This window comes from Camarhynchus parvulus, chromosome 2, assembly GCF_901933205.1.
Source record: "Camarhynchus parvulus chromosome 2, STF_HiC, whole genome shotgun sequence".
NCBI lineage: Eukaryota > Metazoa > Chordata > Aves > Passeriformes > Thraupidae > Camarhynchus > Camarhynchus parvulus.
This window is the reverse complement of record NC_044572.1, coordinates 82,546,680-82,557,494: the sequence shown is the minus strand read 5'-3', so window position 1 is coordinate 82,557,494 and position 10,815 is coordinate 82,546,680.

Below are 10,815 nucleotides of genomic sequence, written 5' to 3'. Positions count from 1 at the left end.
GTCTTCTGAGAATAAGAGAAAAGGCAAACACATTTCTCTGTATAAAAACAAACAAACAAACAAACCTCATCCCAAAACAGAAAAAAAAAAAGAAATTTCGCTGCTTTTTCACAGCTCTGGGGATGATGTAAAAAATCATTATACAAAGAGTCTTGTAAAAGAGCAGAATATTGCCTATGCCAAAGACCACTGGTTTGGACCTGACAGCACCATGCATCTGCATGCTACAGTAAACAGCTGAAATGTGGCTTTATAGGCTTTTGTATATATGTAGTGTACAAAGTACACACTTTTGACACAATGTATCCTTTTATATACATGTTTATACATACATATAATAAAAATGCGCATGACTATGTGTGCACTGTTGTCCATATAGATACTGTATATGCAAGTTTGCAAAGTACCTACTGCGAATCAGGTTTTGTGAGGGGAGGAGATGCAGTGCCGGGCACAGGTACAGCTGGGATGTCTGTCACGCACCAGTCGAGTTCCTGTCTAGACTGCTTAAGGTAGGCAATGGTTCAGAAAGTACTGTCAGGGTCACTGACTGAGGGCCCATTGAATTTTATAATTTTTCCTCTACTTATTTTGAAAGTTTTAGGGCTGTGTTTTCTTAAAGACTGCAAACACCTATGAAAGGAAGGCCTTGTGTTGGCACAGATGATAAATGTAGCTTCCCCAGCTGCTTATCTCCTCAGATGCCAAGGGCCCGCCTTAATCACAGGCAAGCCAAGCTCAGGCAAATATCTACCAGGCAAGATCTTTTCTTTCTTTTCTCAGAGGAAGGAATTTTTATACAAGATGGTGAATCTTCAGCAAGCTTCAGAAAAGGAAATAATTCCTTTTAAACTATTGTTTTTCTGTTTTAATTTTATAAGAAATTCTGTAGAAGGATTTTGCCAGCAGAAGCTTGATCATGGTTAAAAACTGAGAAAATATTTTACGTTGTAAGTGCATCTAATCTCTTGGAAAAGAAATTGTTCAAGACAGCATGCCAGTAGGCAACGTCTGCTATAGCTACTGCTGCTCCCTCTTACTTCCTTGCTGTCACCCTCAGGTAGGCCATGACCTGGAGAGATGTTGACTTCAGTGACATGCAGTCCCTTCAGAGTCATCATACCCGCTGTGCTTCTGGTGATATTGACTGGCTCTTCTCTGCATTCTGGGGCACTCTTATGAGCACAGTTCTTTCTAAAAACAACTAATTTGAAGACAGGACTGATGTCATTACTGACATTATGCTCTTTCCATTTTACATCGCCTATCTCTCGTAACTAAAAATGGCACAGTTTTACATTTAATTTTAGAAATAATACTGAGTCACATAATTCCCTCCTATTTGCAGTTTCTTAGCTTCTCTTCTGCAAATACAAAAAGCATGCCTTTGACAAAGCTGTTTCAAGAAAAGACAGACAGAATTTATTTTCAAGTAGATTATCTGAAGCACCAACAATTGGTCTTAGTCTATCCATACTAAAATAATTCTTTCTTTGGCTGTAGTGTCTTTTATTTAAATAACAAAGAATAAGAGAAAATGCTATCTAAGCAGAAGTTCTCTGTACCATGCCATCAGACCAAGGGTGGTTAGGAGCCCATGAGTTTTCTCCAGTTTCAGGAGGAAGGAATGATCTTATGTCGTGACTGTGCCCCTAGTAGGGTGTCAGTCAAGGTTCTGACCAGCATAATTCCTAGAACATCATGTGATGGGATCTTCCTACCTTTGGAGAGGGCTCTTCAGCCCAGAATGAAAAGAGTATCATAAGAGAATATTTTAAATCACCATTAGCTCTGTTTGTTCAACAGTTGTGCACATGCTATTCAAATTCTATCGGCGGATCCGGCATCTTAAAAATATTTGTCACACACTCTTGACAGTTTTGTATTTTTGTTCTCTGACTGTACAACCTCATGACAAAATGAAACATAGAAAAGTTGTCTTAAAATATTTAGCAAAACTTAAACAAACAAGAAAAAAGAGCAGGCTTATAAAATTCCATTGCTCTAAATCTCTGGTTCAAGTATTACTAATATGGAAGTTTAGTGAACAAGCAAAACTTCTGGACTTCATATGAGAAGGATTTTCAAGATTAAAATAATTATTTTTTGAAAGACTCAACTATTTGGGCCTTCCAGGTTGTGCTTTGTGTGTTCTGCTTGCAAGGTACACATGGTGTGTGTTAGAAATAATGCTTTCTCATGAAGAGCAAACAGTTTAATAGAGATTAATTAAATTAATCTGATTATAAATCACATAAGTTTCAATTAAAGTAATCAAATGCCTCAAATTAAACATAAATTAATCACCTTGTTTAACTGGGATATCCACAACTCTTTCATGGTTCTATCATTTTGAAACATCATAAGCAATTTGCATTTGTGAATAGAACTAAAGAGCTTCCTGACCGCTGGAGTTGAGGTGGAATGGGCTGATAATAAAGTATCTATTAAAACATCATTGGAAAAAGCTCTATAGTTCATACATTGGCTCAGTTAGTCTCTATAGATTTTTTTTTATGCTGCTGCTGGAAGGCTGGTGTTGGAGAGGGAGAGAGAAAGAATGCAACCTTCTTTTCTGTACTTCATGGATCCTTAACCCTTATTTAAAGACGACTTTGGATTTTAGACCACATAACTGCTCTTGTAATTATATCAAACAGTTAAAAAAAAGCTAGTTAATGATGTTCAACATAAGTAATCATGTTAAATAGTGAAATTTAATTTCTTAAAAACTTAAATCCTCATATCTTTTGGAATGCATTGTACTGTAGGATGTCTGAGTAAATTAAATTCTCCCCTGCACACTAAAACATCAATTTCCTTATGGTAATTATCTGCTAGATTGGATCTGTCAGTCGCAGGGAAGCATGCCTGACATTATACCCTTTTTACAAAAAATGATTACAAAAAATTAAGACGAATGAGTAAAATTAAGGCTGCGGCTGGTAAGCCTATATAAAGCTCTCATAGATCACTTTACATAAGCTACCATTGTACTGGATAGTAAGCTTTTAATGACTAGTTGCATAATGAGGTGAAGGCCATTAAAGAACAGCAGGGGTAACCGATCACAGAGATAAGAGCTAAAAATGATTTTCAGCCAACTAGAAGCAATTTATTATACACAAAAACACAGGTCTAAATGAAATGTCTGGATAGATGAGGAACTTTTGAAAATTGACAGGATTTCCTTCCTAGGAAAGTTTTACAAATATGATAGGAGCCTGTCTCTGTCATATTAGATTCTTTTTCTCTCCTATTCTGTGCTGCAGAATTGGGGTAGTGGGATGGTTTTTTTATTTTTAAAGACAGATGGACTGTAGTAATGCATTTCATTAGCCCACTTGAAAGGTAAATTAGTGTGAGGAGTAGCTGATATAAAGGAAATTCATAGCACTCTGCCAGCAAGTGTTATATGGAGGCAGGTTAGTTGTTGCAAGTCAACTGACACCCTGTCTGTGCTAAAAAAAACTCATCCATGCTACAGAACTGCCTCTAAGAAAGATTTAGGGTTGTAAAGTACCATATTGCTCTCAGAGCAGTGCAAAAATCAGTATATAAGTAAATTCTCTTATAATGAGCAGTCACTTGGGACCAAAAGAGAAAAAGAACCCAAATGCCTTGAAGGTAGCAGAAGGTTAAATTTAAGGTTAAATTCCCTCCTCTCATAGGGAAAGCCACATCCCTAATTTAAACATAAGGAATGTGGGGAAGGGTGCCTAAAGAGAGGCAGGAATGGCAGGTGAAGGTGAAAACCTGAAGCTGGGCTGTTTGAAGCACTTGGTGTGTAGCCACTTTAAGCTAGACAGTGGGAGATACACACATTCATATCTATACATTAATATACACACACACAAATATGTGCATTAGAAGATTTACCATGTCTGTATAAAACCCTATTATTTATACTAGTATAGCCTTTACAACAGAAAAAAAAATCTTCACGATGTTTTTCTAATAAAAAATAATCTGGGAATAATCTTTCCTCCCCCCTTCTGATATCTCCTTTATGTGGTATGGAAGTTCATTAATCTCCTGCCTTAAAGGATTCAAGTAGGCTGGATAAACCATGAGATACCTGGAGACAGGGGAGATGGTACTGACAAACAGGGGTCTTGAGAGGAGGGCCGCAGAGATGGTTCTGGGGCTGGATCACATCATCTAAGGATTTGGGAATTGGGTTACTTTACCCCAAAGGAAAGGAGTCAGATGGGAGGGTGAGTAAGTTACAGAATAGACAATACCAGAGGTTTCTGTGAGGTTCAATGCCGAGTGACGGGAGGCAGTGGTCACAAATAGGAATGAAGGCACTACAAGGAAAATAGTATCAAAAGGAGAGTTAGGAAGCATTGGAACTTGTGTTCAGAGAGGTTGTGGAGTCTCCATTCTTGGAGAATTTTCATAATCCAGCTGGGCAAGCCTGAGAAAAATGCTTTGTCTTTACCATTGGTCTTATTGTGAATTTGGAGTTTATACAGATGCTCCTCTTGAAGACAATACTTTTTATGATGCCATGATGGTTTTCTGGGTCTTATGGCCATTTTATTCCCATCATAGTTGTGAGTTCTATCCATATTTCTTCTCCCAAGGATATATCCTAATTCTCAGGGGACAGGCTGGTTGGAGAAACAGTTTTTTTATTGCTGTTCATTTCTGGAACTCCATCTGGCTTATGTATGTACATTATCAGGTAACTATGCAAGCTCTGAATAAAATTTCTGCCATTTTGTCTATATAAGCTAATTAAACACCACTGGAGACTGTTCCTAGCTATACTACAGCAGGACTAGCTGTACTATTAGATTTTTAGCCTGGTGTTCAGCATATTTTTGCTCCATGCTGAACAGCATTCTTCTTCACATATCCAAAAATTTCTCAGACCTAAATTTCAAAATACACAGAAACTATCAGTTCTTATCTCTGACGCCTTTGTTTTGGAGTCTTGTCAACAATATGGATATTGGCTATTCCTTGACCCAAGTGCCATCAAATGGCTCTTGATGTATTTTTTTCCACCAGTATGGTCACATCCTCAGTGTTTAGGCAACTATCAGGCCAAAGGGGCAGCTTCAGGATTTACTGCCAGTTGTGCAGCTTGATGTATATTGTGAGGAGGAGGATTAACTTCATTTTTTTATTTGAATAATTAAATCCCATCTGATTTCTGGTTAAGGCATATAATGCCTTCCATGCACTGAATTTTTAGCCATTGGAAAGCTGCAGCCTGATTTACATAGCATTGATGCCATTGGACGCTGTCATTAAAGCTTTTCTTTTTAATCACTTGCATTTGTGTTGTGGCTTGCCTTCTACAAAATCTTCAGTAATTTCAATCATTTCTCCTTTATTCTTTAATTATTTTAAATGTAAATTAATTTGATCTACAGCCTGCTGGCTGTGTCATTATTTGAGATGCGTACATACTAGCATAGTTACTCTTTCAAACTGATAGTGGCTAATACAATTATATGCTTTTTTTCACTGATATCTGATCTGTTAATTAACTGGAAAATATTTTGATTGGGGTGACTGCTTACCCAAATTATTTAATTGTTCCATGCAAGGCTGTCAGAAAAAAAATGTAAATGAGCCTAGGAAGTTCTATGACATTTCACAGTAATAGCTCTTCAGGTTAGGGCTAGAATTAGACAGAGAAATAGCAAGAGCAACTTGGAGCCTGCAGGAAAATAAACTAGCTCACATTTTAATTTCAATTAAAAAAATAATAGGAGCACTTAGGTCTTGTCTATCCCTTTTCCTCCTTGATTTTCTTACTTTTTTACAAAGCAAGTCTCTCTTATCCCATATGAAAGGAGTGTGTGTAGCAAATGAAAATTAAGAGGACTGGGAGCACGATGTAGGTAAATTGGAAATTAGGTCTGCACCTGGTTAACTGGACAGTGCTTCTTTCTGATCTTAGGTAGTCTTTTTATCCTGAATTTATTTGCTGTCACTGGTGAACTGAACATGACAGAAAGCTGTAACAATTTTTTTTCAGCAGACAGCTTTATCTTTACTTCATGCAGAATACTCTGGCCATTCTTTCTTCAAAACCAAAAAGGTCCTGTAAGAAACTTGGTACAGTTTTTGAGAAAATCTAATAATGATTTTTTAACCTAAAAGAAGTGGACTCACTGAACACTCAAGGGTTCTTGAAGGAAATTTATGGATTTAATAAATGTATTCTTACTTTACTGAATAACTGCAATATTTGAATGTTAGATTTCATACTTGCAACAAAACAGTTAACTAGCCTAGGTGATGTAGAGTGAGTGTTCTGTGGGGTTTTTGGAGGTCATAAATATCAATAAGAAGGATTGATACACTACAGGATTCAGCAAGGTGTATGCTGTTCTAAAACTGAGAGCAAGCAACGAGCAGAGAGACATTAATAATTTATTCCAATTCTGAGAATGTTGGAGTTCATGACAAAATCCCAAGATAATAAGTGTACATGTAATTTACATATACAAATTTGTTTCATACAGGATGACAACAAGAGGCCATACAATTACTTTTATCTAAAGATGGAAGCTGATTATTGTCTTTTTAATGGCTGCAAATTGTCTATGTATAAGACAGATACTGCCAGAGGCTTGCAGTATAAGCAGAAAGAGCATCTCTTATGACACTTCAGTGCTGAATTAGTGATGCTCCAAAGTTGCTCTTGCAGGCAAACAAAACTACTGGTCAGTGGAACATGGATGCCTAAAGGCCTTCAACTTTTAGGGCCTATATGTGATAAACTTACTAGAGATGCTCATTTCTAGACCAAGTAACAAGCACAGAGCAGCTGCAATGGTTTTGTCTCATTCCATAAGCAATTACACTTAGGCTGGCTTCCTATTCCTCTGAGAAGCCCCCGATGAAAGTCAAATTTTGTACATGAGGGATGGTTTGGGCACCTATTTCCCTTCTTAGTCTTTACAGACTTTTTTCTAAGGCTGCTCTAGAGCTGGTGTTTTTCAGAGCAGATGTGAGGCACAGTCTTGACTTAGTACCATTAAATGTCACACACTGGTATTTGCACGAGAAGGGGTGTCCTCAATCCTTAGTGCAAAGCCAGCAGTTACATGTTCTAAGTGCAACTGCACATGGACGAGGCGATCCTCCAGCCATCCTGCCTCAGCAGTCAGGTCGGTGTTTTGTGAGCAATCTCCTCCAGGAGAGGAGGCTTGATACATACTTTGCAGGGCTGCTTTGTATTCCTGCAAACTGCGGAAAACATGGAGTCCTTTTCTAAAGTGTAAGTCAGGCCTCTTAAACCCCACATTGCTGGAGTAGCAGAAAAGACAGCAAGGGTTAAGAGATGCTGAGACCCAAAACAAGGAGATTTTAGCCACTGATGAAGGGGAATACCACAATTAAACTTTTTTTCTCCTGTGCTTTGCCAGTCTTTGCCAAGTAAATCATACTTAGTTGCTCAGTTTCTGAAAGCCACACAAATTCTCTACTTGTTCATGATGGTTTTTCTAGTTTTAATTGCGCTTTATCAAATAAGATAAGCTTCCATCTACAGTAAAACAAACCAAAGTTTCCAGTTATTAAATGCTTTTGGTTTCTGACTTCTCTATAAGCACCTTATTTTCTCCAGTCATTTTCAAGATTTCAGGCTAAGATCACCACTGCCTCTTATATAATTTTTCTACCATGAAGTTGTTTATGTGTATTGTTTACCCAACAGACATTTCTCTTTCACTTGGTATATTCATTACTAAATAATTCTGTGAGAAGATACAGGCCACTGATTTTTTGCAATTTGCATCCCCATACTCTAAGCTATGTTGAAAGCTAAGCTTTTTGGTCCTCTTGCTTTGGAAGTACATTAATATTTCTATGACCTTTACTAGATGGCAGATGAGAAGCATTAGGAATAAAATCACAAACAAACCAAAGGAAACCAATTTTTTTAAATGCGTATTTCTGAAAGGAGCAAGAGGAAAAAGAATCTAGTCTAAAAAATATGAACTTTAGCTAGAGTTATGATAATTGCACTATTGTACCTATTTTCCCATATCAAAATGCTTCTTTATGATCAATCCACTCAGCATAATGCATAAATATATTTGAAAGGGTTTAGTAGCTATGCATACAAAATATATATAGATATTATTTAGAGATATTTAGAAAGAAATAGAATAGTTTAAGGCATGATTATTTACAGTGCACATCAAAGAGATCATATTAAAAGCATGGTCAATATACTAACAACTACTTTACACAAAACTACTTCAAATTAACTTCCAAAGCCTGCTAGTTCTAAAGAGAAATTCTGTGAAACAAGATGTAAATGCAGTGACTTGTGCATGGTATAAATCCTCTGCTTTAGAAGACTATACTTTCAGAAGGCTTTAGATGACTGTAGGAGGAAAACCAGCTAAATTCTACCCAGGAAACCATTTCTCTCACAGCAGCATTGTTTTTCAGTGGTTTTACTACACACCGGAAGCCAACTCTGTTCCTGTTCATCTAGCTGTCGATTTTTGGATCTGTTCTCAAAGGAACAGTTCCAAAAATCATTTCTAGTGACTTGAAATTTGACTGCTTTATGAACCCCACATACAGTTTAACACCACCTATGATTCAGCAAGGCATTTAACATCTGGAAACCAAAAGTTGCCCCATGAACTAAAGCATTTTCTCACTGGTTTCCACTTGAGGGAAAAGAGATTATTAAATAAAAACTTTCTTTCATAAGCTTTTTTTTTTTTTTTTACTTTATATCATATGCTACACCATCAAGTGAAAGGATATTCCGGGCAGGAGAGGATGTGTGGGTTAATTCTCTTTAGTATTTGGGTAGTGTGGAAGTGTTATAAAATTATAAAATAGCAATAACCAGATTATGATACCATGAATCTCATGAATCTAGAAGAGTTCAGATTAAGTGAAGTGGTACTACTTACAGGATGGACATGATGGCAAGAATCCCCTTCTGTCTTTACTATCAAGAGCAATGCTATTTCATCCAGTAGAATTGGGCTAGATCTTATATTGAGTGTGTCACATACTTCTTTTTTAATTACTATTCCTGTTATTTTTTCTGTATGAAAATTTTCCCTCCTTGAGATTTCAGGGAATACTATATTTTAATTTTAGGGAAAAAATAGATGTTTTTATAATCATAAGAACTTCTTAATGGGAAAGAAATATTTGAAAACATTGTTATCGTTGTTTTAGTACTTTATTTTTGAGGTATTTTTTATAGTTTGGATACAAGCATTTCCCTTGCACTTGGTCTTTAAGACCTAGAGATTTTTATTTTTTACTGAAATGTTCAGAGAGACTGAAAGTAACTAGAAACTAACTTTAAAAATACTTTTCCTCCTCACTGTTTAGTTATGGGTTTTTTTCTTAGTAAATGTCCTCACCTTGACCTATCAATATAAAGAAGTGTAAAACATCCTTACATTTTTTTTACAATTTGGATTTCTCTAGAGGATTTCTAAGACACAACTTCCCCTCATTAGAGCCGGAAGTTCTGGCTCTTAATCAGTCCATAAAATCAGATGAAACTGTGCTGAGTTATCCAACTGAGAACCCACCCATTTTAAATATAGTTCCCATATTCATAGATTATTGTACATTAATTATGCCACATGTACAATGTTTTTATACATAAAACAACCAATCTGAACTTACTGAAGCGATAGCATCTGTTTTTGCAGTCAATGTTCTCAGCCCAGTGCTGGTTTAAAATGTAATCTGTTTTCATCAGCTGGTTTGAATGGAATTTAAGTTTCTGTTCAAGGTACAGCAGTGATACTGCACTTGCATTGCACAGACAGTTCCTACGTTTGTACCTAATGTCACATCACTCTTTGTACTGCACAACTGGGGGTCTGAAATATTTAATTGGAATCCTTCTCAAGCATAAAACAACACAGCCTTAGTAACCAGTAACAAATCTGCAAATATTTTTAAATGGTACATAATAATTTAATAGGACATAATAAGCCAATTTGCAAAAGAGGCTATATTTTCATCTAAAGTATTCGCTGGTTTGTATACATGTGTAGCTCCAAATGGAGAAGAACAAAAGGCAAAAGCGGGTTGCAACCTTCCTCCACCTCAACATATGCTATAATTTTGCACATGTACATGTTCTCTGTATATATTTTATGCATACAGAGGAAGTAATTAGATGAATGCATGTCTTTTAAAAATCTGGGACTGGTGATTTTTGCACAATGAAAATACAGAAGGCTGGAAGTGTAAAAGTTTCTGTGTAAGTCTGACATTTCAAGAACTGGTATCCTTCTGCCCCCCTTCTGGATAAACAACTTTCTACAATCTTATTAGGGGAAATGTTATACCCTAGTATCCTAGCTGTCATCTCAAATTCCCTAAGGGGTTGTATATCTTCTGTGACTGAGATTTGCCCAGCAGTGTCAGGGATTTGGATGCTTAGTTCCCATTATTGCTGCTGAGGATCTAATCCCTTTGTTAAGGGATGTTAGCTCCTTCTGCAGATTTTGCACCTTTTGGCTCTGTGGTTTATTCTCCCTACCTCTCAGTGTTTCCAACAAGTCTTCAGTCTACTCTTGAAAGGGTCTCTCACCATTGGTGCACTTTGTAATCTTTCAGTGAAAGCCCTTAAGTGGCTGCAAAAAAGCTACTTCTTACAAACGTTTTGACACATGTATCTACCTAAAGGCTTGGAGAAAAACAAGCCTCAGAGGTAATAGAGAAGGAATATCGATTATTCAGATGATACCACAGACCTCAAGAGAGAAAATTCTGAGCAATCTGCAAGGCTGTCTGAATTAGAATAACTATTTGCACTATTTTGGTCCCTGGGGCTCAGTAGAAGTT